Here is a 27,710-nt window from a genome sequence, read left to right on the forward strand (position 1 = left end):
ATAAGTCAGTACAGACCCTCCAACAATGTGACGCTCCCTCAATATTGATCCTATCAGTACGGGCCGTCCGACGCTCCATCAGTACTGACCCTTCACCAGTGCGGTACTCCCTCAATAATGTCCCACCCACAATGGTCCTTCAATACTGACCCACCCAATGTACGGCACTCCCTCAATACTGCCGCATGCACAATGCAGCGTTCTCCCGGTCAGGGCCCACCATGCAACGCTCCCACAGTGAGAACCCACCGACAGTGCAGCGCTCCACACTAAGGACCCACCGACGGTGCAGCGCCACCACAGTAAGGACCCACCCACAGTGCAGCGCTCCATAGAAAGGACCCATCGACAGTGCAGCGCTCCACAGTAAGCACCCATCGACAGTGCAGACCTCCACAGTAAGCACCCATCGACAGTGCAGCACCTCCACACTAAGGACCCACCGACGGTGCAGCGCCACCACAGTAAGGATCCATCCACAGTGCAGTGTCTTCACAATAACGACCCACCCACAGTGCAGCGCACCCACAGAACTGGCCCACCAACAGTGCGGCACTCCCACCTGCAAGGGTATTTCCTGTTTATCCCTTATTTCCCCTTTCTTTTATTTTGCCGTTATTATTTTTGATCATGGATGATTACTGAACATGTATCTTTAAGGAAAGCAGCAGAATTCAGAAGTTACAGGAGAGCATTCTACTCATCTCTACCGGTTTGGAACAGGATCTGCAAACTTGTCAGCACCCGAGAGAGAGATGGGGTGGGACTCGGCTTGATTGATTGGCTGGTGGTCAATGAATTGGCCCAAGAGCCTGTACTCTGCCCGGTAATGTGTGGTGATTGGATCCTATCCCAGTGGAATGATTTTCAGAGGAGTTTCAGTTTGACTCTTGCCAGCATAAAGGCTGTATTTCTGAAACTGCAGAGAACCTAATAGAATGAATCTACAGGAAAACCATAGCAGTCTGAAAAAAGACAGGTCTTTCCCTCTCTCTCCAGGAAGGTCTGTAGTAAGTGCTGTATTTTTGAAATCACAGAGGTCTGAATGAATTTATGCGACAATCCTCGAAGTGAAAGCACAGTTTGAAGAGGAGTGAGGTGTTGGAAACAAGGACTCTTTACAATTAATTTGTTAATTTCAATTGTGTTTTGACTCCTGTCAAGTACGGCTGGAATGACCGCACACTAGCCCAGGGTGTCGAAACATAATTTGGGGGCTCAGGTCTGGGATCATTGGAATGGTAGACGGCCAAGTTTGGGTTACAGTAAAAATTAAACAGACACCCGGCTTGTTGTGATATAACAGGATGGCTCTGGAAGATGCCAAGGGTTTTCTCCAGGTGGACGACTTCTCTTATACTTTATTTAAAAGAGCTTTGAACAGACAAGCTAGTCGAATTGGCAGGGGAATTAAAAATAGAGGTACCAGCTAGAACTAGGAAGATGGAGATAACTGATGCGATTGCTCAGCTTTTAAGTTTGAAATAGATGCTAAAAGCCCAGGAGAGCCCACAAGTAATGTAGCATCACAGACATTTTCTGGTGGGGCAATTAAGCTGGAATGTGGTTGCAGTTCGAGCATGAAAGGGAGATACAGCAAAGAAAAATGAAGATGAAGCATAAAGAATAGGTAAAAGAAATGGAGGTGGAATGAGGAGGTTGGAATTAGAGAAAAAAAGGAAAAGAGAGAATAAAGCAAAAGACAGAAGAAAAGCAAAAGACAGGGAAAAAAATCAAATGAGAGGGGAAAAAGCAGGAGAGACTTCCAGCTTAAGACACTGGAAATTTAAGGGGAACTGCCAGAAATTAGAGGGACTTAATCTTAGAACAGAACCCAGAGGCAAAATGTTTAAATTTATACAGGCCCTCCCAAAATTCAAAGAGGAGGTAGAAAACACTTACCTGGTCCCGTTTCTGTTCCTCTTTGCTGTTGTATTTTTTTTAAAATTTTTTTTTTTTTTAAGGCGGGAACAGGAAGTTCGACCCGCGGACTTCTGGGAAGCGGCGTGCAGGGGTTGCCGGTAGGTGAGTATTTAGGTTTAAAATAACTTACCTTGCAGGGGCAATCACTTGGAGTTTCAGCGGGAGCGGAGTGCAGAGGCTGCTGGTGGGCGAGTATTGAAGTTTAAAATAACTTACCTTGCAAGGGCAATCACTTGGAGTTTCAGTGGGAGCGGAGTGCAGAGGCTGCTGGTGGGTGAGTATTGAAGTTTAAAATAACTTACCTTGCAGGAGCATCTCTTGGAGTTTCAGTGGGAGCGGAGTGCAGAGGCTGCTGGTGGGTGAGTATTGAAGTTTAAAATAACTTACCTTGCAGGAGCATCTCTTGGAGTTTCAGTGGGAGCGGAGTGTAGAGGCTGCTGGTGGGTGAGTATTGAAGTTTAAAATAACTTACCTTGCAGGAGCATCTCTTGGAGTTTCAGTGGGAGCGGAGTGCAGAGGCTGCTGGTGGGTGAGTATTGAAGTTTAAAATAACTTAACCTTGCAGGAGCATCTCTTGGAGTTTCAGCGGGAGCGGAGTGCGGGGGCTGCTGGTGGGTGAGTATTGAAGTTTAAAATAACTTACCTTGCAGGGATAATCACTTGGAGTTTCAGCGGGAGCGGAGTGCAGAGGCTGCTGGTGGGTGAGTATTGAAGTTTAAAATAACTTACCTTGCAGGGGCAATCACTTGGAGTTTCAGCGGGAGCGGAGTGCCGGGGCTGCTGGTGGGTGAGTATTTAAGTAAACACTTACCTGGTCCCGTTTCTGTTCCTCTTTGCTGTTGTGTTTTTAAAAAAAAAATTTTTTTTAAGGCGGGAACAGGGAGTCGAACCCGCGGACTTCTGGGAAGTCCCTCACCAATAAATTCTGGTGGAGAGGAAACCCGAGACACTACACGTGTAGTGTCTCCCACCCGCCCTCCTCCTCTAACCTAATAATAAAACCCATTGGTGTGAGGTAAGTACCATATTGTATTATTATTATTATTTTTTAAAATTTAGTTGTTAGCCAGATCTTGGTTGAAAGTTAGAGGGATGGCAGGGAAGGGAGTGCAATGTTCCTCCTGCAGGATGTTTGAGGTGAGGGATGCCGTTAATGTCCCTGCTGATTTTACCTGCAGGAAGTGCAGCCATCTCCAGCTCCTCCAAGACCGAGTTAGGGAACTGGAGCTGGATGAACTTTGGATCATTCGGGAGGCAGAGGGGGTCATAGATAGCAGCTTCAGGGAATTAGTTACACCAAAGATTGGAGATAGATGGGTAACTGTAAGAGGGACTGGGAAGAAGCAGTCAGTGCAGGGATCCCCTGCGGTCGTTCCCCTGAGAAACAAGTATACCGCTTTGGATACTTGTGAGGGGGACGACTTACCAGGGGTAAGCCATGGGGTACGGGCCTCTGGCACGGAGACTGTCCCTGTTGCTCAGAAGGGAAGGGGGGAATCCCCCTAGCCTGGAGGCCTGGATTAACGACATGGCGGGGTTCATAAAATTGGAGAGAATTAAGTTTTCTTTGAGAGGGTCTGGACAGGGGTTCTACAGGCGGTGGCAACCGTTCCTAGAATATCTCGCGGAGTGTTAGAAGAAGGTCGATCAGCAGCAACAGCAACCCGGGAGGGGGGGGGGGGGGAGACGAGAGACTGTTTGAGGGGATGGACGAGCAGGAGATAGCATGGAGGGGGGGGGGAAACGGTACGCGCGGCCAAGAGCCAGTGTATAAAGCTATGTAAATATGCCATCTTGCCTTGTATATATCTTGCTCAGGGAGAATTGGCGTTATTTTGTTAGGGGGAGGGTTATTGTTTGTAAGGGGAAAAAATTGTGTTGTTAAAAAACCTTAATAAAAATATTTTTTTTTTTTTAAAAAGGGAAGGGGGGAAGAGGAGCAGAGCATTAGTAATTGGGGACTCGATAGTCAGGGGCACAGATAGGAGATTTTGTGGGAGCGTGAGAGACTCACGTTTGGTATGTTGCCTCCCAGGTGCAAGGGTACGTGATGTCTCAGATCGTGTTTTCCGGGTCCTTAAGGGGGAGGGGGAGCAGCCCCAAGTCGTGGTCCACATTGGCACAAACGACATAGGTAGGAAAGGGGACAAGGATGTCAGGCAGGCTTTCAGGGAGCTAGGATGGAAGCTCAGAACGAGAACAAACAGAGTTGTTATCTCTGGGTTGTTGCCCGTGCCATGTGATAATGAGATGAGGAATAGGGAGAGAGAGCAATTAAACACGTGGCTACAGGGATGGTGCAGGCGGGAGGGATTCAGATTCCTGGATAACTGGGGCTCTTTCTGGGGAAGGTGGGACCTCTACAGACAGGATGGTCTACATCTGAACCTGAGGGGCACAAATATCCTGGGGGGGAGATTTGTTAGTGCTCTTTGGGGGGGGGGGGGGTTTAAACTAATGCAGCAGGGGCATGGGAACCTGGATTGTAGTTTTAGGGTACGGGAGAATGAGAGTATAGAGGTCAGGAGCACAGATTTGACTTCGCAGGAGGGGGCCAGTGTTCAGGTAGGTGGTTTGAAGTGTGTCTACTTCAATGCCAGGAGTATACGAAATAAGGTAGGGGAACTGGCAGCATGGGTTGGTACCTGGGACTTCGATGTTGTGCCCATTTCGGAGACATGGATAGAGCAGGGACAGGAATGGATGTTGCAGGTTCCGGGGTTTAGGTGTTTTAGTAAGCTCAGAGAAGGAGGCAAAAGAGGGGGAGGTGTGGCACTGCTAGTCAAGAGCAGTATTACGGTGGCGGAGAGGATGCTAGATGGGGACCTCATCTTCCGAGGTAGTATGAGCTGAGGTTAGAAACAGGAAAGGAGAGGTCACCCTTTTGGGAGTTTTCTATAGGCCTCCAAATAGTTCTAGGGATGTAGAGGAAAGGATGGCGAGGATGATCCTGGATAAGAGCGAAAGTAACAGGGTAGTTATTATGGGAGACTTTAACTTTCCAAATATTGACTGGAAAAGATATAGTTCTAGTACAATAGATGGGTCATTTTTTGTACAGTGTGTGCAAGAGGGTTTCCTGAAACAATATGTTGACAGGCCAACAAGAGGCGAGGCCACGTTGGATTTGGTTTTGGGTAATGAACCAGGCCAGGTGTTGGATTTGGAGGTAGGAGAGCACTTTGGGGACAGTGACCACAATTCGGTGACGTTTACGTGAATGATGGAAAGGGATAAGTATACACCGCAGGGCAAGAGTTATAGCTGGGGGAAGGGCAATTATGATGCCATTAGACGTGACTTGGGGGGGGGGGGATAGGTTGGAGAAGTAGGCTGCAAGTGACACTGGATAAGTGGAGCTTGTTCAAGGATCAGCTACTGCATGTTCTTGATAAGTACGTACCGGTCAGGCAGGGAGGAAGGCGTAGAGCGAGGGAACCGTGGTTTACCAAAGAAGTGGAATCTCTTGTTAAGAGGAAGAAGGAGGCCTATGTGAAGATGAGGTGTGAAGTTTCAGTTGGGGCAATGGATCGTTACAAGGTAGCGAGGAAGGATCTAAAGAGAGAGCTAAGACGAGCAAGGAGGGGACATGAGAAGTATTTGGCAGGTAGGATCAAGGAAAACCCAAAAGCTTTCTACAAGTATGTCAGGAATAAGCGAATGACTAGGGTAAGAGTAGGACCAGTCAAGGACAGGGATGGGAAGTTGTGTGTGGAGTCTGAAGAGATAGGCGAGATACTAAATGAATATTTTTCATCAGTGTTCACTCAGGAAAAAGATAATGTTGTGGAGGAGAATGCTGAGACCCAGGCTATTAGAATAGATGGCATTGAGGTACGTAGGGAAGAGGTGTTGGCAATTCTGGACAGGCTGAAAATAGATAAGTCCCCGGGGCCTGATGGGATTTATCCTAGGATTCTATGGGAGGCCAGGGAAGAGATTGCTGGACCTTTGGCTTTGATTTTTATGTCATCATTGGCAACAGCAATAGTGCCAGAGGACTGGAGGATAGCAAATGTGGTCCCTTTGTTCAAAAAGGGGAGCAGAGACAACCCCGGCAACTATAGACCGGTGAGCCTCACGTCTGTAGTGGGTAAAGTCTTGGAGGGGATTATAAGAGACAAGATTTATAATCATCTAGATAGGAATAATATGATCAGGGATAGTCAGCATGGCTTTGTGAAGGGTAGGTCATGCCTCACAAACCTTATCGAGTTCTTTGAGAAGGTGACTGAACAGGTAGACGAGGGTAGAGCAGTTGATGTGGTGTATATGGATTTCAGTAAAGCGTTTGATAAGGTTCCCCACGGTAGGCTATTGCAGAAAATATGGAGGCTGGGGATTGAGAGTGATTTAGAGATGTGGATCAGAAATTGGCTAGCTGAAAGAAGACAGAGGGCGGTGGTTGATGGGAAATGTTCAGAATGGAGTTCAGTTACAAGTGGCGTACCACAAGGATCTGTTCTGGGGCCGTTGCTGTTTGTCATTTTTATCAATGACCTAGAGGAAGGCGCAGAAGGGTGGGTGAGTAAATTTGCAGACGACACTAAAGTCGGTGGTGTTGTCGACAGTGTGGAAGGATGTAGCAGGTTACAGAGGGACATAGATAAGCTGCAGAGCTGGGCTGAGAGGTGACAAATGGAGTTTAATGTAGAGAAGTGTGAGGTGATTCACTTTGGAAGGAATAACAGGAATGCGGAATATTTGGCTAATGGTAAAGTTCTTGGAAGTGTGGATGAGCAGAGGGATCTAGGTGTCCATGTACATAGATCCCTGAAAGTTGCCACCCAGGTTGATAGGGTTGTGAAGAAGGCCTATGGAGTGTTGGCCTTTATTGGTAGAGGGATTGAGTTCCGGAGTCAGGAGGTCATGTTGCAGCTGTTGTGACCTGTACAAGAAGGACGGGTTGCATCTAAACCGGAGAGGCATAAATATCCTGGCCGCGAGGTTTCCTAGTGTCACACGGGAGGGTTTAAACTAGTATGGCAGGGGGGTGAGCACGGGAGCAATAGGTCAGAAGGTGAGAGCATTGAGGGAGAACTAGGGAATAGGGACAGTGTGGCTCTGAGGCAGAGCAGACAGGGAGACGTTGCTGAACACAGCGGGTCTGGTGGCCTGAAGTGCATATGTTTTAATGCAAGACGTATTACGGATAAGGCATATGAACTTAGAGCTTGGATTAGTACTTGGAACTATGATGTTGTTGCCATTACAGAGACCTGGTTGAGGGAAGGGCAGGATTGGCAGCTAAACGTTCCAGGATTTAGATGTTTCAGGCGGGATAGAGGGGGATGTAAAAGGGGAGGCGGAGTTGCGCTACTGGTTCGGGAGAATATCACAGCTGTACTGCGGGAGGACACCTCAGAGGGCAGTGAGGCTATATGGGTAGAGATCAGGAATAAGAAGGGTGCAGTCACAATGTTGGGGGTTTACTACAGGCCTCCCAACAGCCAGCGGGAGATAGAGGAGCAGTTAGGTAGCCAGATTTTGGAAAAGAGTAAAAACAACAGGGTTGTGGTGATGGGAGACTTCAACTTCCCCAATATTGACTGGGACTCACTTAGTGCCAGGGGCTTAGACGGGGCGGAGTTTGGAAGGAGCATCCAGGAGGGCTTCTTAAAACAATATGTAGACAGTCCAACTAGGGAAGGGGCGGTACTGGACCTGGTATTGGGGAATGAGCCCGGCCAGGTGGTAGATGTTTCAGTAGGGGAGCATTTCGGGAACAGTGACCACAATTCAGTAAGTTTTAAAGTACTGGTGGACAAGGATAAGAGTGGTCCTAGGATGAATGAGCTAAATTGGGGGAAGGCTAATTATAACAATATTAGGCGGGAACTGAAGAACATAGATTGGGGGCGGATGTTTGAGGGCAAATCAACATCTGACATGTGGGAGGCTTTCAAGTGGCAGTTGAAAGGAATTCAGGACCGGCATGTTCCTGTGAGGAAGGATAAATACGGCAATTTTCGGGAACCTTGGATGACGAGAGATATTGTAGGCCTCGTCAAAAAGAAAAAGGAGGCATTTGTCAGGGCTAAAAGGCTGGGAACAGACGAAGCCTGCGTGGAATATAAGGAAAGTAGGAAGGAACTTAAGCAAGGAGTCAGGAGGGCTAGAAGGGGTCACGAAAGGTCATTGGCAAATAGGGTTAAGGAAAATCCCAAGGCTTTTTACACGTACATAAAAAGCAAGAGGGTAGCCAGGGAAAGGGTTGGCCCACTGAAGGATAGGCAAGGGAATCTATGTGTGGAGCCAGAGGAAATGGGCGAGGTACTAAATAAATACTTTGCATCAGTATTCACCAAAGAGAAGAAATTGGTAGATGTTGAGTCTGGAGAAGGGTGTGTAGATAGCCTGGGTCACATTGAGATCCAAAAAGACGAGGTGTTGGGTGTCTTAAAAAATATTAAGGTAGATAAGTCCCCAGGGCCTGATGGGATCTACCCCAGAATACTGAAGGAGGCTGGAGAGGAAATTGCTGAGGCCTTGACAGAAATCTTTGGATCCTCGCTGTCTTCAGGGGATGTCCCGGAGGACTGGAGAATAGCCAATGTTGTTCCTCTGTTTAAGAAGGGTAGCAAGGATAATCCAGGGAACTACAGGCCGGTGAGCCTTACTTCAGTGGTAGGGAAATTACTGGAGAGAATTCTTCGAGACAGGATCTACTCCCATTTGGAAGCAAATGGACGTATTAGTGAGAGGCAGCACGGTTTTGTGAAGGGAAGGTCGCGTCTCACTAACTTGATAGAGTTTTTCGAGGAGGTCACCAAGATGATTGATGCAGGTAGGGCAGTGGATGTTGTCTATATGGACTTCAGTAAGGCCTTTGACAAGGTCCCTCATGGTAGACTAGTACAAAAGGTGAAGTCACACGGGATCAGGGGTGAGCTGGCAAGGTGGATACAGAACTGGCTAGGCCATAGAAGGCAGAGAGTAGCAATGGAAGGATGCTTTTCTAATTGGAGGGCTGTGACCAGTGGCGTTCCACAGGGATCAGTGCTGGGATCTTTGCTGTTGTAGTATTTATAAATGATTTGGAGGAAAATGTAACTGGTCTGATTAGTAAGTTTGCAGATGACACAAAGGTTGGTGGAATTGCGGATAGCGATGAGGACTGTCGGAGGATACAGCAAGATTTAGATTGTTTGGAGACTTGGGCGGAGAGATGGCAGATGGAGTTTAATCCGGACAAATGTGAGGTAATGCATTTTGGAAGGTCTAATGCAGGTAGGGAATATACAGTGAATGGTAGAACCCTCAAGAGTATTGAAAGTCAAAGAGATCTAGGAGTACAGGTCCACAGGTCATTGAAAGGGGCAACACAGGTGGAGAAGGTAGTCAAGAAGGCATAAGGCATGCTTGCCTTCGTTGGCCGGGGCATTGAGTATAAGAATTGGCAAGTCATGTTGCAGCTGTATGGAACCTTAGTTAGGCCACACTTGGAGTATAGTGTTCAATTCTGGTCGCCACACTACCAGAAGGATGTGGAGGCTTTAGAGAGGGTGCAGAAGAGATTTACCAGAATGTTGCCTGGTATGGAGGGCATTAGCTGTGAGGAGCGGTCGAATAAACTCGGTTTGTTCTCACTGGAACGAAGGAAGTTGAGGGGAGACCTGATAGAGGTATACAAAATTATGAGGGGCATAGACAGAGTGGATAGTCAGAGGCTTTTCCCCAGGGAAGAGGGGTCAATTACTAGGGGGCATAGGTTTAAGGTGAGAGGGGCAAGGTTTAGAGTAGATGTACGAGGCAAGTTTTTTTACGCAGAGGGTAGTGGGTGCCTGGAACTCGCTACCGGAGGAGGTGGTGGAAGCAGGGACGATAGTGACATTTAAGGGGCATCTTGACAAATACATGAATAGGATGGGCATAGAGGGATACGGACCCAGGAAGTGTAGAAGATTGTAGTTTAGTCGGGCAGCATGGTCGGCACGGGCTTGGAGGGCCGAAGGGCCTGTTCCTGTGCTGTACATTTCTTTGTTCTTTGTCTTTGTACAAAACTCTGGTACGGCCGCATTTGGAGTATTGCGTACAGTTCTGGTCACCGCATTATAGGAAGGACGTGGAAGCTTTGGAGCGGGTGCAGAGGAGATTTACCAGGATGTTGCCTGGTATGGAGGGAAAATCTTATGAGGAAAGGCTGATGGACTTGAGGCTGTTTTCGTTAGAGAGAAGGTTAAGAGGAGACTTAATAGAGGCATACAAAATGATCAGGGGGTTAGATAGGGTGGACAGTGAGAGCCTTCTCCTGCGGATGGAAATGGCTAGGACGAGGGGACATAGCCTTAAACTGAGGGGTAATAGATATAGGACAGAGGTCAGAGGTAGATTCTTTACGCAAAGAGTGGTGAGGCCGTGGAATGCCCTACCTGCAACAGTAGTGAACTCGCCAACATTGAGGGCATTTAAAAGTTTAATGGATAAGCATATGGATGATAATGGCATAGTGTAGGTTAGATTGCTTTTGTTCTTTGACTTCCCATGTCGGTGCAACATCGTGGGCCATCTATGGAGGCCTATAGAAAACTCCCAACAGGGTGACCTCTCCTTTCCTGTTTCTAACCTCAGCCCATACTACCTCGGAAGAAGAGTCCCCATCTAGCATCCTCTCCGCCACCGTAATACTGTTTTTGACTAGCAGCGCCACACCTCCCCTCTTTTGCCTCCTTCTCGGAGCTGACTAAAATACCTAAACCCCGGAACCTGCAACATCCATTCCTGTCCCTGCTCTATCCATGTCTCCAAAATGGCCACAACATCAAAGTCCCAGGTACCAACCCATGCTGCCAGTTCCCCTACCTTATTTCGTATACTCCTGGCATTGAAGTAGACACACTTCAAACCACCTACCTGAACACTGGCCCCCTCCTGCGAAGTCAATTCTGTGCTCCTGACCTCTATACTCTCAATCTCTCGTGCCCTAAAACTACAATCCAGGTTCCCATGCCCCTGCTGCATTAGTTTAAACCCCCCCCAAAGAGCACTAACAAATCTCTCCCCCCCCAGGATATTTGTGCCCCTCAGGTTCAGATGTAGACCATCCTGTCTGTAGAGGTCCCACCTTCCCCAGAAAGAGCCCCAGTTATCCAGAAATCTGAATCCCTCCCGCCTGCACCATCCCTGTAGCCACGTGTTTAATTGCTCTCTCTCCCTATTCCTCATCTCATTATCACGTGGCACGGGCAACAACCCAGAGATAACAACTCTGTTTGTTCTCGTTCTGAGCTTCCATCCTAGCTCCCTGAAAGCCTGCCTGACATCCTTGTCCCCTTTCCTACCTATGTCGTTAGTGCCAATGTGGACCACGACTTGGGGCTGCTCCCCCTCCCCCATAAGGACCCGGAAAACACGATCTGAGACATCACGTACCCTTGCACCTGGGAGGCAACATACCAAACGTGAGTCTTTCTCGCTCCCACAAAATCTCCTATCTGTGCCCCTGACTATCGAGTCCCCAATTACTAATGCTCTGCTCCTCTCCCCCCTTCCCTTCTGAGCAACAGGGACAGACTCTGTGCCAGAGGCCCGTACCCCATGGCTTACCCCTGGTAGGTCGTCCCCCCCACAAGTATCCAAAGCGGTATACTTGTTACTCAGGGGAACGACCGTAAGGGATCCCTGCACTGACTGCTTCTTCCCAGTCCCTCTTACAGTTACCCATCTATCTCCAATCTTTGGTGTAACTAATTCCCTGAAGCTGCTATCTATGACCCCCTCTGCCTTCCGAATGATCCAAAATTCATCCAACTCCAGCTCCAGTTCCCTAACTCGGTCTTGGAGGAGCTGGAGATGGCTGCACTTCCTGCAGGTAAAATCAGCAGGGACACTAACGGCATCCCTCACCTCAAACATCCTGCAGGAGGAACATTGCACTACCTTCCCTGCCATCCCTCTAACTTCCAACCAAGATCTGGTTAATAAATAAATTTTAAAACATATATATAATAATATGGCACTTACATCACACTTGGCCCACTGAGTCTGCTCCGCCATTCAATCATGGCTGATATTTTTCTCATCCCCATTCTCCTGCCTTCTTCCCATAACCCCTGATCCCCTTATTAATCAAGAACCTATCTATCTCTGTCTTAGTCACTGTCAGTGATTTGGCCTCTACAGCCTTCTGCGGCAAAGAGTTCCACTGATTCACCATCCTCTGGCTGAAGAAATTCCTCCTCATCTCTGTTTTAAAGGATTGTCCCTTTAGTCTGAGATTGTGTCCTCTGCTTCTAGTTTTTCCTACAAGTGGAAACATCCTTCTCCACGTCCAGTCTATCCAAGCCTCACACTATCCTGTAAGTTTCAAAAAGATACCCCCTCATCCTTCTAAACTCCAACGGGTACAGACCCAGAGTTCTCAACTGTTCCTCATACGACAAGCTCTTCATTCCAGGGACCATTCATGTGAACCTCCTCTGCACCCTTTCCAAGGCCAGAACATCCTTCCTTAGATACGGGGCCCAAAACTGCTCACAATACTCCAAATGGGGTCTGCCTCAGCTGTACATCCCTGCTCTTGTATTGTAGCCCTCTCGACATGAATGCTAACATTGCACTTGCCTTCCTAACTGCTGACTGAATCTGCACGTTAACCTTTTTTAAAAAAAAAAAACTTTTCTTAAAATAAATTTAGAGTACCCAATTTTTTTTTCTTCCAATTAAGGGGCAATTTAGCGTGGCCAATCCACCTAACCTGCACATCTTTGGGTTGTGGAGGTGAAACCCACGTAGACACAGGGAGAATGTGCAAACTCCACACGGACTGTGACTCAGGGCCGGGATTCGAACCCGGGTCCTCAGTGCCGCAGTCCCAGTGTTAACCACTGCGCCATGTGCCGCCGTGCACGTTAACCTTAAGAGAATCATGAACAAGGACTCCCAAGTCTCTTTGTGCTTCTGATTTCCTAAGCATGTTCCCGTTTAGAAAATATGTCTATGCCTACATTCCTTCTTCCAAAGTGCATACTTTTCCACAGGGGATTTGCCACTTATTTGCCCACTCTCCTAGCCTGTCCAAATCCTTCTACAGCCCTCCCTGCTTCCTCAATACTACCTGTCCCTCTACAGATCTTCGTATCATCTGCAAACATAGCAACAGTGCCTTCAGTTCCTTGTTCCAGATCATTAATATACATTGTGAAAAGTTGTGGTCCCAGCACAGACCCCTGAGGCACACTACTAGTCACCGGCTGTCATCCTGAAAAAGACCCCTTTATCTCCACTCTCTGCCTTCTGCCAGTCAGCCAATCCTCTATCCATGTCATGATCTTACCCTTTACACCATGGGCTCTTAACTTATTTAACAGTCTCCAATGCGGCACCTTATCAAAGGCCTTCCGGAAATCTAAATAAATCACGTCCACTGATTTTCCTTTGTCTAACTTCCTTGTTATCTCCTCAAAGAGCTCTAACAGATTTGTCAGACATGACCTCCCTTTGACAAAGCCGTGCTGACTCAGTCCTATTTTACCATGCACTTCCAAGTACTCCGCGATCTCATCTTAAATAATGGACTCTAAAATCTTACCAATGACCGAAGTCTGACTAACCGGCCTATAATTTCCCGTCTTCTGCCTCCTTCCCTTCTTAAACAGCGGAGAACAATTTTGATAGATGGGTATGAGCATCGGGAGTTGCAACTATCTATGAGGCTCTGAGAGAGATCATTATCTTAGACAAATTTAAGAATTCCCTACCTTCTATAAGAACCCATGTTGACGACGACCAGAGGGTGAAGACTGCTAGGCAGGCAGCAATTATGACTGACAATTATGAGCTCATCCATAAATTTCAACCTTTGTTCCATCACCCTCATAATTTTGAAACGGATAGGAAGTGGGAGAGTATAAGGAAGAGTAGCCAAGGTGAGGAATTCTCTGTGATCTCCTCCTCAGACCAGGAAGGAAGGTACTACTGAGGGTGAAGGTGAGACTTGAAAGCCTAGGTGTTACCATTGTAACAAGGTGACAAGGTGGGACACGTTCGTTCAGCCTGTTTGAAGTTTAAATGAAAGCCATGGGACTGGTGGCAATTCATAAGGAGGATTTGGAAAAGGAAACAAAAGTGGAGAATATTACAGGGCTTTAACTGGACTTAGGAGGCCTGAGGTAAACACTACAAGAGTAGGTGTGAGGAATGAGGTAGAGGAGAGATATGCAGGGTTTTTCTCTAAGAGGAAGATCACCCCATTTTCATCAACTGATGCAGCCAAACCCACAACTATCTTTTTTTTTTATAAATAATTTTTATTAAAGGTTTTCATAAAATATCAATAACAAAATGAGAAAGAAAAAAGAACCCAACAGGGTTAAGTTCAAAACACAATCTAAAAAGGCAACCCCCCAAACCCCTCCCCCCCGTACCTGAATAATAAATTAACATTAACACCCCGACTTAAGACAACAGGTGTATACACCCCCTCAGACCCTTCCAGTGTAAATAACATAAACAAAAATAAAGTAAACCCCCCACCCCCCGAGCTGCTGCTGCCATTGACCAATGTCTAGCGTTCTGCCAGAAAGTCTAAGAACGGTTGCCATCGCCTAAAGAACCCTTGTACCGACCCTCTCAAGGCGGATTTCACCCTCTCCAATTTAATGAACCCTGCCATATCGCTGATCCAGGATTCCACGCTTGGGGGCCTCGTATCTTTCCACTGAAGGAGAATCCTTCGCCGGGCTACCAGGGACGCAAAGGCCAGAATTCTGGCCTCTTTCGCCTCCTGCACTCCCGGCTCCTCTGCCACCCCAAATATTGCGAGCCCCCAGCCTGGTTTGACCCTGGATCCTACCACCCTCGACACCGTCCTCGCTAGGCCCTTCCAAAATTCCTCCAGCGTGGGCATGCCCAGAACATATGGGTGTGATTTGCTGGGCTCCTTGAGCACCTAACACATCTGTCCTCACCCCCAAAGAACCTGCTCATCCTTGTCCCGGTCATGTGTGCCCAGTGCAGCACCTTAAACTGTATGAGGCTGAGCCTCGCGCATGAAGAGGAAGAGTTCACCCTCCCTAGGGCATCTGCCAACGTCCCCTCTTCGATCTCCTCTCCCAACTCCTCCTCCCACTTACCTTTCAACTCCACCACCGAGGCCTCCTCCTCCTGCATCACCTGGTAAGTTTCCGAGATATTCCCCACTCCCACCCACGCCCCCGAGAGCACCCTGTCCTGTACTGTGTGTGGCAGTAGCCGTGGGAATTCCACCACCTGCCGTCTGGCAAACGCCCTTACCTGCAAGTACCTGAAGGTGTTCTACGGGGGGAGCCCGTACTTCTCCTCCAGCTCTCCCAAGCTCGCAAATTTCCCGTCCACAAACAGGTCCCCCAACTTTCCTATGCCTGCCCTGTGCCACCCCGAAAACCCTCCACCGGTTCTTCCTGGGGCGAACCGGTGGTTCCCCCGTAATGGGGCCCACGCCGAGGCCCTAACTTCCCCCCTATGCCGTCTCCACTCCCCCCAAATTTTGAGGGCCGCCACCACCACCGGGCTCGTGGTATACCTCCTTGGAGGGAGCGGCAGCGGCGCCATTGCCAGCGCCTCCAGTCTCGTGCCCACACAGGACGCCGTCTCCAGCCTCTTCCATGCAGCCCCCTCCCCCTCCATCACCCACTTGCGCACCATTGTCGCATTGGCGGCCCAGTAGTACCCACAGAGGTTGGGCAGCACCTATCTCTACTCCGCTCCAGGAACACCCTTCTCACCCTCGGAGTCCCTCGCGCCCACACAAACCCTGTTGACCCGCCTTAAACACGGGGAGGCACTGGAACAGGAACAAAAACCTTGGGAGCACCGTCATTTTGATTGACTGCACCCTACTCGCCAGGGACAGCGGCAACGCGTCCCACCTCTTGAACTCCTCCTCCATTTGCTCCACCAGCCTTGTAAAGTTAAGCCTATGCAGGGCCCTCCAGCTCCTGGCCACCTGGACCCCCAAATATCGGAAACTCCTCTCCGCCCTTTTTAGTGGGAGCTCGCCAATCCCCCTCTCCTGGTCCCCTAGCTGAACTACGAACAGCTCGCTCTTCCCCAGATTGAGCTTGTACCCCAAAAAGTCCCCGAATTCCCTAAGCATCCTCATTACCTCAGGCATTCTTCCCACCGGGTCCGCCACATACAGCAGCAGTCGTCCGCATAAAGCGACACCCTGTGCTCCTCCCCACCCCGCACCAACCCCCTCCAGTTCCTCGACTCTCTCAGTGCCATAGCCAGGGGTTCAAACACCATTGCGAAGAGCAGGGGGGACAGGGGACACCCCTGTCTCGTCCCTCGGTGCAACCGGAAGTACTCGGACCTCCTCCTATTTGTGGCCACACTCGCCATCGGGACCTCGTACAACAGCCTAACCCACCTGACAAACCCCTCCCCAAACCCGAACCTCTTCAGCACCTCCCACAGGTACCCCCATTCTACCCTATTGAAGGCTTTCTCAGCGTCCATCGCCACCACTATCTCCGCCTCCCCCTCCCTCGCCGGCATCATGATAACGTTCAAAAGCCTCCGCACATTCGCGTTCAACTGTCTCCCCTTCACAAACCCCGTCTGGTCTTCATGGATGATCTGCGGCACACAATCCTCGTGGCTAAGACCTTCGCCAGCACCTTTGCATCTACATTTAGCAAGGAAATCGGTCTGTAAGACCCACATTGCAGGGGATCCTTGTCCCGCTTCAGGATCAAGGAGATCAGTGCCCGGGACATCGTCGGGGGTAAAGCCCCCCCCTCCCTTGCCTCATTAAAGGTCCTAACTAACAGCGGGCCCAACAGGTCTATATATTTTTGATAGAACTCGACCAGCAAACGGTCCGGCCCCGGTGCCTTCCCCGCCTGCATGCTTCCTATCCCTTTGATCAGCTCCTCCAGCCCAATCGGGGCGCCCAGTCCCGCCACCAGTCCCTCTTCCACCTTTGGAAACCTCAATTGGTCCAGGAAACAGCCCATCCCTCCCTCCTCCCGTGGGGGCTCGGATCGGTACAATTTCTCGTAGAAGTCCCTGAAGAGACTTCCGGGTGCGGCGATGACCAGCTGAGTCGCACGTTTCGGCAGCTCCCGGTGAAACGGACTTTTGGGCTCTTGATAGGAGCCCCAACGGCAATTTTGACGGCTAAAAACACTGTGCGGTAAACCAGAAGTGAATCCCCCCTGGATACGGATGAAAAAAGGAGGAGAAAGTGGCCGGATTGCAGTGGATCCTTTAGAACAGCGGCAAGGAAGGCAAGCAAAAACCAAGATGGCGTCGGAAGGTGGCAGTTTAACATGGGGCCCTGAACAACAAGAGTTCTTGAAATGCTGTGTGGAAGAGCTCAAAAAGGAAATGAAGAAAGAGCTGTTGGCCCCGATACTACAGGCGATCGAAGGGCTAAAGGAGGAACAAAAGACCCAGGAGCGGGAGCTTCGGGTCGTGAAGGCAAAGGCAGCCGAGAATGAGGACGACATACAGGGCCTGGTGGTGAAGACGGAGACGCATGAGGCACATCAGAAACGATGTGTGGAAAGGTTGGAGGCACTGGAGAACAACGCAAGGAGGAACAACCTGAGGATTCTTGGTCTTCCTGAAGGTGCGGAGGGAGCGGACGTCGGGGCATATGTGAGCACGATGCTGCACTCGTTAATGGGAGCGGAGGCCCCGGCGGGTCCGTTGGAGGTGGAGGGAGCATACCAAGTGATGGCGCGAGGACCGAGAGCAGGAGAAATTCCCAGAGCCATAGTGGTGAGATTCCTCCGTTTTAAGGATAGAGAAATGGTCCTGAGATGGGCAAAGAAAACTCGGAGCAGTAAATGGGAGAACGCGGTGATCCGCATTTATCAAGACTGGAGTGCGGAGGTGGCGAGAAGGAGGGCGAGCTTTAATCGGGCCAAGGCGGTGCTTCATAAAAAGATAAAATTTGGAATGCTGCAACCGGCAAGACTGTGGGTCACATATCGAGGGAGGCACCACTACTTTGAGACGGCGGATGAAGCGTGGACTTTTATTGTGGAAGAAAAACTGGAATGAGCGGGTTATTAAAAAGTGGTGGGGCGAATGTGGGGGGCGAAGAGGGGGGTTAAAAAAGGGGGAAAGAGGAGTTTTATGTACTAATCCTGCGATGTGGTAACTTTTCTCTCTTCCACAGGTGGTGATGGGGGGAGGAGGGGAGGTGGAGGAGATGGGGCGTTGGCTATTGGGGGCGGGGCCAAGGGAGAAGCGCAGGCTTGGTTCCCGCGCTATGATAATCATGGCGGGAATAGAGAAGCAGGAAGGAGGGGGCGTCGCACGGTGCGAGCCGAGGTCACGGGGGGGAAGCCGAGGTCGGCCAGAGTTTGCTGACTTCTGGGAGCAACATGGGGGGAGCAATTACGCTAGTGGGGGATCTAGCGGGGGGGGGGGGGGGGGGGGAGGGAGGAATTACTGGGTTGCTGCTGCTGGGGAGAGGGGGGGAGGGGAGCTCGTATGGGAGGGGATGGGCGGGGGGGCACCGCCTGGGGGAGATACAGCTGTGTGGGAACTGGGTGAGGAGCTGGAAAAAGGGGATGGCTAATCGACAAGGGGGGGGTAGGAAGCCCCCCAACCCGGCTGATCACGTGGAACGTGAGAGGGCTGAACGGGCCGATAAAGAGGGCATGGGTACTCGCACACCTTAAGAAACTTAAGGCAGATGTGGTTATGTTACAGGAAACGCACCTGAAACTGATAGACCAGGTTAGGCTACGCAAAGGATGGGTGGGGCAGGTGTTCCATTCGGGGCTAGATGCGAAAAACAGGGGGGGGGCTATATTAGTGGGGAAGCGGGTAATGTTCGAGGCAAAGTCTATAGTGGCGGATAACGGGGGCAGATACATAATGGTGAGTGGCAAACTACAGGGGGAGACGGTGGTTTTGGTAAACGTATATGCCCCAAACTGGGATGATGCCAATTTTATGAGGCGGATGCTAGGACGCATTCCGGACCTAGAGATGGGAAAGCTGATAATGGGGGGAGATTTTAATACGGTGTTGGAACCAGGGCTGGATAGGTCGAAGTCCAGGACTGGAAGGAGGCCGGCAGCAGCCAAGGTACTTAAAGATTTTATGGAGCAGATGGGAGGTGTAGACCCGTGGAGATTTAGCAGACCTAGGAGTAAGGAGTTCTCGTTTTTCTCCTATGTCCATAAAGTCTACTCGCGAATAGACTTTGTGCTGGGAAGGGCATTGATCCTGAAGGTGAGGGGAACGGAGTATACGGCTATAGCCATTTCGGATCACGCTCCACACTGGGTAGACTTGGAGATAGGGGAGGAAACAGGAGGGCGCCCACCCTGGAGAATGGACATGGGACTAATGGCAGATGAGGGGGGGTGTCTAAGGGTGAGGGGGTGCATTGAAAAGTACTTGGAACTCATGATAATGGGGAGGTCCAGGTGGGAGTGGTCTGGGAGGCGTTGAAGGCGGTGGTTAGAGGGGAGCTGATATCAATAAGGGCACATAAAGGGAAGCAGGAGAGTAAGGAACGGGAGCGGTTGCTGCAAGAACTTTTGAGGGTGGACAGACAATATGCAGAAGCACCGGAGGAGGGACTGTACAGGGAAAGGCAAAGGCTACATGTAGAATTTGACTTGCTGACTACGGGCACTGCAGAAGCACAATGGAGGAAGGCACAGGGTGTACAGTACGAATATGGGGAGAAGGCGAGCAGGTAGCTGGCACACCAATTGAGGAAAAGGGGAGCAGCGAGGGAAATAGGGGGAGTGAGGGATGAGGAAGGAGAGATGGAGCGGGGAGCGGAGAGAGTGAATGAAGTGTTCAAGACATTTTATAAAAAATTATATGAAGCTCAACCCCCGGATGGGAGGGAGAGAATGATGGGCTTCTTGGATCGGCTGGAAATTCCCAAGGTGGAAGAGCAGGAAAGGGTGGGACTGGGAGCACAGATCGAGGTAGAAGAAGTGGTGAAAGGAATTAGGAGCATGCAGGCGGGAAAGGCCCCGGGACCGGATGGATTCCCAGTCGAATTCTATAGAAAATATGTGGACTTACTCGCCCCGGTATTGACGAGGACCTTTAATGAGGCAAAGGAAAGGGGACAACTGCCCCCGACTGTGTCTGAAGCAACGATATCGCTTCTCTTAAAGAAGGAAAAGGACCCGCTACAATGCGGGTCCTATGGACCTATTTCCCTCCTAAATGTAGATGCCAAGATCCTGGCCAAGGTAATGGCAATGAGAATAGAGGAATGTGTCCCGGGGGTGGTCCACGAGAACCAAACTGGGTTTGTGAAGGGGAGACAGCTGAACACGAATATACGGAGGCTGTTAGGGGTAATGATGATGGCCCCACCAGAGGGGGAAACGGAGATAGTAGTGGCGATGGATGCCGAGAAAGCATTTGATAGAGTGGAGTGGGATTATTTGTGGGAGGTGTTGAGGAGATTTGGTTTTGGAGAGGGGTATGTTAGATGGGTGCAGCTGTTGTATAGGGCCCCGATGGCGAACGTGGTCACGAATGGACGGGGATCTGCATATTTTCGGCTCCATAGAGGGACAAGGCAGGGATGCCCTCTGTCCCCATTATTGTTTGCACTGGCGATTGAGCCCCTGGCGATAGCGTTGAGGGGTTCCAAGAAGTGGAGGGGAGTACTTAGAGGAGGAGAAGAACACCGGGTATCTTTGTATGCGGACGATTTGCTACTATACGTGGCAGACCCGGCGGAGGGGATGCCAGAAATAATATGGATACTTGGGGAGTTTGGGGATTTTTCAGGGTATAAATTGAACATGGGGAAAAGTGAGTTGTTTGTGGTGCATCCAGGGGAGCAGAGTAGAGAAATAGAGGACCTACCGTTGAGGAAGGTAACAAGGGACTTTCGTTACCTGGGGATCCAGATAGCCAAGAATTGGGGCACATGGCATAGGTTAAATTTAACGCGGTTGGTGGAACAAATGGAGGAGGATTTCAAGAGATGGGATATGGTATCCCTGTCACTGGCAGGGAGGGTGCAGGCGGTTAAGATGGTGGTCCTCCCGAGATTCCTCTTTGTGTTTCAGTGCCTCCCGGTGGTGATCACGAAGGCTTTTTTTTTTCAAGGATTGAAAAGAGCATCATGGGTTTTGTGTGGGCCGGGAAGACCCCGAGAGTGAGGAAGGGATTCTTACAGCGTAGCAGGGATAGGGGGGGCTGGCACTACCGAGCCTAAGTGAGTATTATTGGGCCGCTAATATTTCAATGGTGCGTAAGTGGATGGGAGAGGAGGAGGGAGCGGCATGGAAGAGATTAGAGAGGGCGTCCTGTAGGGGGACTAGCGTACAGGCTATGGTGACAGCCCCATTGCCGTTCTCACCGAGGAACTACACCACAAGCCCGGTGGTGGTGTCTACACTGAAGATTTGGGGACAGTGGAGGCGGCATAGGGGAAAGACTGGAGCCTTGGGGGGGTCCCCGATAAGAAACAACCATAGGTTTGCCCCGGGGGGAATGGATGGGGGATATGGAATGTGGCAAAGAGCAGGAATTACGCAACTGAAAGATCTGTTTGTGGATGGGAAGTTCGCGAGTCTGGGAGCGCTGACCGAGAAATATGGGTTGCCCCAAGGGAATGCATTCAGGTATATGCAACTGAGGGCTTTTGCGAGGCAACAGGTGAGGGAATTCCCGCAGCTCCCGACACAAGAGGTGCAGGACAGAGTGATCTCAAAGACATGGGTGGGGGATGGTAAGGTGTCAGATATATATAGGGAAATGAGGGACGAAGGGGAGACTATGGTAGATGAACTAAAAGGGAAATGGGAAGAAGAGCTGGGGGAGGAGATCGAGGAGGGGCTGTGGGCAGATGCCCTAAGCAGGGTAAACTCGTCGTCCTCGTGTGCCAGGCTAAGCCTGATTCAGTTTAAGGTATTACACAGGGCGCATATGACTGGAGCACGGCTCAGTAAATTTTTTGGGGTGGAGGATAGGTGTGCGAGGTGCTCGAGAAGCCCAGTGAATCATACCCATATGTTTTGGTCATGCCCGGCACTACAGGGGTTTTGGATGGGGGTGACAAAGGTGCTTTCAAAAGTAGTGGGGGTCCGGGTCGAACCAAGCTGGGGTTGGCTATATTTGGGGTTGCACAAGAGCCGGGAGTGCAGGAGGCGAGAGAGGCCGATGTTTTGGCCTTTGCGTCCCTAGTAGCCCGGCGCAGGATATTGTTAATGTGGAAAGAAGCCAAGCCCCCGGGGGTGGAGACCTGGATAAACGACATGGCAGGGTTTATAAAGCTAGAGCGGATTAAGTTCGTTCTAAGGGGGTCGGCTCAAGGGTTCACCAGGCTGTGGCAACCGTTTGTCGAATACCTCGCAGAAAGATAGATGGAATGGAAAAAAGAAGGCAGCAGCAGCAGCCCAGGATCGGGGGGGGGGGGGGGGGGGGGGGGGGGGGGGAGAAGGAACCAGAAGGACTCTCAGGGTTGTTAATATATACTGTATAATATGTATAGGTCGTTGCGACAGATAATTATATATTGGACTGTTAAATTATATTTTTGGAGAGTGTTACTTGTGATAAGGCAGTTACCAATTAGGGTTAGTTTTCATTTTTGTTATTTATTATTTATTCATTTTTTGTTTATAAAATAGGTCATTGTTATTTGTGTTGTTATAATATTGTGTAAAGGATGCACAATGTACTGTGTTGGTTGACCAAAAATTTTCAATAAAATATTTATTTTAAAATAAAGAAGTCCCTGAAGACCCCATTGATGCCATCCGCACCATGCTCCCTCCCCTGTCCTTAACTCCCCCGATCTCCCTAGCTGCGTCCCGCTTCCGAAGCTGATGCGCCAGCATCCGGCTTGCCTTTTCCCCATACTGTAGACCGCCCCCTGGGCCTTCCTCCACTGCACCTCCGCCTTCCTGGTGGTCACCAGGTCGAATTCGGCCTGGAGGCTGCGCCTCTTCCTCAACAATCCTTCCTCAGGTTCTTCCGCATACCTCCTGTCTACCCTCACCATCTCCCCCACCAGCCTCTCCCTCTCCCCCCGCTCCTTGTAGGCCCTGATGGAGATCAGCTCTCCCCTTACCACCGCCTTCAGTGCCTCCCATACCATCCCCACTCAGACCTCCCCGTTGTCGTTGGTCTCCAAGTACCTCTCTATACTTCCTCGGACCCGCTCGCTCACCTCCTCGTCCGCCAACAGCCCCACCTCCAAGCGCCACAGCGGGCGCTGGTCCCTCTCCTCCCCCATCTCCAAGTCCACCCAATGCGGGGCGTGGTCCGAAATGGCTATTGTCGAATACTCGGTATCCCCTCCTCTCGCTATCAGCGCCCTACTCAAAATGAAAAAGTCGATTCGAGAATAAGCCTTATGGACATGTGAGAAGAATGAAAATTCCCTAGCCCCCGGCCTTGCAAATCTCCAAGGGTCCATCCCTCCCATTTGGTCCATAAATCCCCTCAACACTCTAGCCGCCGCCGGCTTCCTACCCGTCCTAGACCTGGAGCAATCCAGTGCAGGATCCAACACCGTGTTAAAGTCTCCCCCCATTATCAGGCCCCCCACTTCCAAGTCTGGGATCCGACCCAACATACGCCGCATAAAACCCGCATCGTCCCAGTTCGGAGCATACACATTGACCAGTACCACCCTCTCTCCCTGCAACTTACCACTTACCATTATGTACCTACCGCCATTATCTGCCACAATGCTCGACGCCTCGAATAACACCTTCTTTCCCACCAAGATCGCCACCCCTCGATTTTTGGCATCTAACCCTGAGTGAAACACCTGACCTACCCACCCTTTCCTCAGTCTTACCTGGTCTGCCACCTTCAGGTGTGTCTCCTGGAGCATAACCACATCCGCCTTGAGCCCCTTCAGGTGCGCGAACACGCGGGCCCGCTTAACCGGCCCATTCAGTCCCCTTACATTCCAGGTTATCAGCCGGATTAGGGAGCTACCCGCCCCCCTCCCCCGCCGACTAGCCATGACCCCTCCTCGGCCAGCCACGCGCCCGCACCCCACACCCGGCCCGTTCCCCACAGCGGCATACCCCCGTCTTGACCCACCCCACTCGCTCCAGCTCCTCCTTGATCTTCGCAGCAGCAACTCGATTCCACACCCCCCCCCCCCCCCCCCCCCCCTGGCTAGGACCCATCCTAGCTGGTTTACTCCCCCCATTGCACTTCCACAAGTCAGCTGACTCCTGCTGACCCCGGCCACTCCCGCCTCCCCTTCGACTCTTCCCATTGTGTGGCACACCCTCCTCTCCCGCTCCCCATTCACAGACTCTCCCGCTCCGTTCTAAGCGCGGGAAACAATCCTCGCTTCCCTGCCCCGGTCCCACACCCCCACCCCCCCCCCCCAGTCTTCGGCGCGGGAAAAAAATCCCGCGCTCTCCACCTACCAGGCCCCGCCACCAACCAAAACAGTGCCCAACCCGCCCCAACCACCCTCCCCAACCCGAAAGAGAAAAACACAGAGAAAAAGAAACCCAAAACAATGCAAAGGCCCCCCCCCCCCCCCGAACTAAAAATAGGCATAACATATCCACCGCAGTCCCCAATCGCCCAACCCGACCCTCAGTCTGTGTCCAGCTTCTCGGCCTGAACAAAGGCCCACGCCTCCTCAGGAGACTCAAAATAATGGTGCCGGTCCTTGTAGGTAACCCACAATCACGCCGGCTGCAACATGCCAAACTTCACCCCCTTCCTGTGCAGCACCGCCTTCACTCGACTGTACCCGGCCCTCCTCTTCGCCACCTCCGCACTCCAGTCCTGATATATCCGAACCTCCGCGTTCTCCCACCTGCTGCTCCTCTCCTTCTTGGCCCACCTGAGCACACACTCCCGATCGACGAACCGATGGAACCGCACCAGCACCGCCCGCGGAGGCCCGTTAGCCTTGGGCCTCCTCGCCAACACTCTATGGGCCCCTTCCAGCTCCAGGGGCCCCTGGAAGGACCCCGCTCCCATCAGCGAGTTTAACATGGTGACCACATAGGCCCCCACGTCCGGCCCCTCCGGGAGGCCCAGAATCCGCAGATTCTTCCGCCTCGACCGATTCTCCATCTCCTCGAAGCGCTCCTGCCATTTCTTGTGGAGCGCCTCGTGCGCCTCCACCTTTACCGCCAGGGCTGAGATCTCATCCTCATTGTCAGAGATCTTTTGTTGAGCCTCTCGGATCGCCACCCCCTGGGCCGTCTGTGTCTCCAGCAGCTTATCAATAGAAGCCTTCATCGGCTCTAGCAGGTCCTTTTAAATCTCTCTGAGGCAGCGCTGGATACCCTCCTGTTGCTCCTCCGCCCACTGCCTCCACGCTGCCTGGTCTCCGCCCGCCGACATTTTGTCCTTCTTCCCTCCCTTCTTCTGGTCCACCACCACCTTTTTTGTCACCCCGCTCCTCGTTAAAGCCATATACTGACGGGGAACTATTATTAACTCCTTCCCACACCGGGAAACGTCGAAAAAGTGCCCTTGGGGGCCCTGAAAAGAGCCCAAAAGTCTCGAGAGGGAATACTTTTGGCAGTGTTCACTTCACCAATCTGCCCCAAAATGTCCGTGGAAACTCCTGAAAAAGGTCTAAGTGTCCGTTCCAGACAGGAGCTGCCGAATGCGTGACCTACTCCTCCATGGCCGCCACCGGAAGCCTCGTCCCCGCCTCTTCAGTGGCCCTGGTGAGACCTTTTCACAGTTGTTCCCTCTGCTGTTAGAATTCACTTTTGATAAAGGTCCTCAGGTCAGTTTGCAGCTTTAAGCTTGCCCTTCCCCCGCTTGCATGCTGGAAGGGGCCCTATTTATCCTGTTTGCAGCCAAATCTTCCACTGCTTCTGCCGGGCCTGGCAGCCAAAAGACACAACACTCCTGGGGGACACCGTCAGGGGAGTGTTGCAGTCCTCTTGCCACACCGGGAAATGTCAAACAAATGCCGTGGGGGCCCTGCAAAAGAGCCCAAAAGTCCGTTCCAAGCGGGAGCTACCGAATATGCGACCTAGCTCTGCATAGCCGCACCCGGAAGTCCAACCCACAACTATCTTAAGGGACATGAGGCTACTCAAACTGTCTTACTGGAGAAAGATTTAGTTTTCCCTCCAGGGAGCGCAATAAAAGCTGCGGTATTGGTGAATACGATAAGTTAAGATTATATCCCTGTTTCATTGTATAAAGTAGAATTAGAGTGTGATTTGGTGTCAGTTCCAGTGGTGGTCAGGGTGGTTGAGAAGTTACCAGCAGATGATGTAGACTTACTTTTGGGTATGATTTGGCACAAGTAATGGTTGCAGCTTCAGCCATGATTACAGAGAGTCCGAGGGAAGTACTGCAGATAGCACATGAGACACCAACGGTAGGGAATGTGGGTATTAAGAAAACTGATTGTGCATTAAATGTCTCAAAGAAAGAGATGTTCAAAGACCTTCATCAAATGACAATGGTAGTGAATAGGGTTCTGCTGATACTGATGAAATTATTTCTACTGAACGGATTCCTGACAGAGATTTGTCAAAGGTAAAGTCTTGAGAACCAGATTCTGAGAACTCCAAGACTGAAGGTGACCTTAAGAAAGAGGAGCATGAATTTAACAGTAATGACAGTAATGATGAGTCAGACAAGAGTTCTGAATCGGATTTTGGTTCTGATTATGAAGTAACGATAAACAACAGCTACCGAATAAACCTCTCACTAACGTATCTTGAACAAATGGCAAGCAATTCTTCCAAAGCTAGGAAATAAGACAGCAAATCCGCAGAAGTGAATTTGACTTTTCTGAAGGCAATTTATTACAGCCTCTTGCAGTAAACCCATTGCCATTCACTTCATGTGCAAATATTTCCCAGGGCATGCCTGTTTTGAAGGAAAATATACATGATAGCATGGCATCAGTTATTCAGGACAAAGACAGTAAGGACTGTAAAGTGACACCAAGCATACAGCTATTTAACCTGCATCCTTTTAAAGGTCCACATGGCATATTCAAAGATAAAGGAAGCAAATAGAAAATTAGATTAAATAATCAGTAATCAATCCCTTTTGAAAATTAAGAGGAAAGTGGATGGAGAACCATGTAGTGATTCTGCCACCGCATCTGTTAACAAAAAGCAGAAAGATAATGGAGCCAATAACATGCCATCCTCCGATTCTGAAAGTAAAGAACAGTTCAAATCTGGAAAGCGCAAATTATTTCAGTCGGTATTAAGAAATGGATGTAAGGGCTGTGATTACAAAGACTCCGATGACGAGGTAGTAGCTGTAAAACAAAGAATGGTGCATATAAAGTCAACCAACTCTGCGGCGATTGAGCCCTCAGCTTTACTTGTCACTGAAAGTAACCCTGTGAAGGAAAAGAGAGAATGTAAAGCTGGAGGGATTGAAGAGCGTTTGCAGATTAAAAATGAACCAGATATTTTCTGTAGCTGACGATATTGCTTGTAGATTGGCTGCAGAAGATCCTCGCAATTTGGATAAACATTCATTGGACAATTAGAAAAGATTAGCTGCATTACACGGGAGATGCTGAAAACTCATTCAGGGGGTCCTCTCTAATTTGGACAGTCAAGAACCTGTCAAAGGGAAGCACATTGTCTTTGATTTTGAAGAGAGTGAAAACGAGGCACTAATATCAGTGGGAGTTCTAAAACCAAAGATGCAAACCTATCAACAGAAGAGGAGAAGAGAAGATACAATAATGAAGCTGAAAGGGTACAGACAGCGTTGGCTGGAAACACCAGGAGGCACTCCGTTCTGAACCAATAAAGCCACATCCATCTCGACTGAAACCATGGAGACTGGCTCCTAGAATCATAGAATTAACAGTGCAAAAGGAGGCCATTCAGCCCATCAAGTCTGCACTGGCCATTGGAAAGAGC

General features: G+C 50.3%; 1 protein-coding gene and 1 pseudogene across 5 annotated transcripts in view; one reads left to right on the forward strand and one right to left on the reverse strand.

The window, feature by feature from the left end:
* Window positions 1-27,710, reverse strand: part of LOC140399035 (tubulin beta-4B chain-like) — a 250,834-nt gene that overhangs the window by 184,699 nt on the left and 38,425 nt on the right. The gene's annotated exons all lie outside the window — the stretch shown is intronic.
* On the forward strand, window positions 1,308-27,589 carry LOC140399387 (uncharacterized; annotated as a pseudogene).

The sequence above is a fragment of the Scyliorhinus torazame genome, chromosome 22 (genome assembly GCF_047496885.1).
Source record: "Scyliorhinus torazame isolate Kashiwa2021f chromosome 22, sScyTor2.1, whole genome shotgun sequence".
Lineage (NCBI taxonomy): Eukaryota > Metazoa > Chordata > Chondrichthyes > Carcharhiniformes > Scyliorhinidae > Scyliorhinus > Scyliorhinus torazame.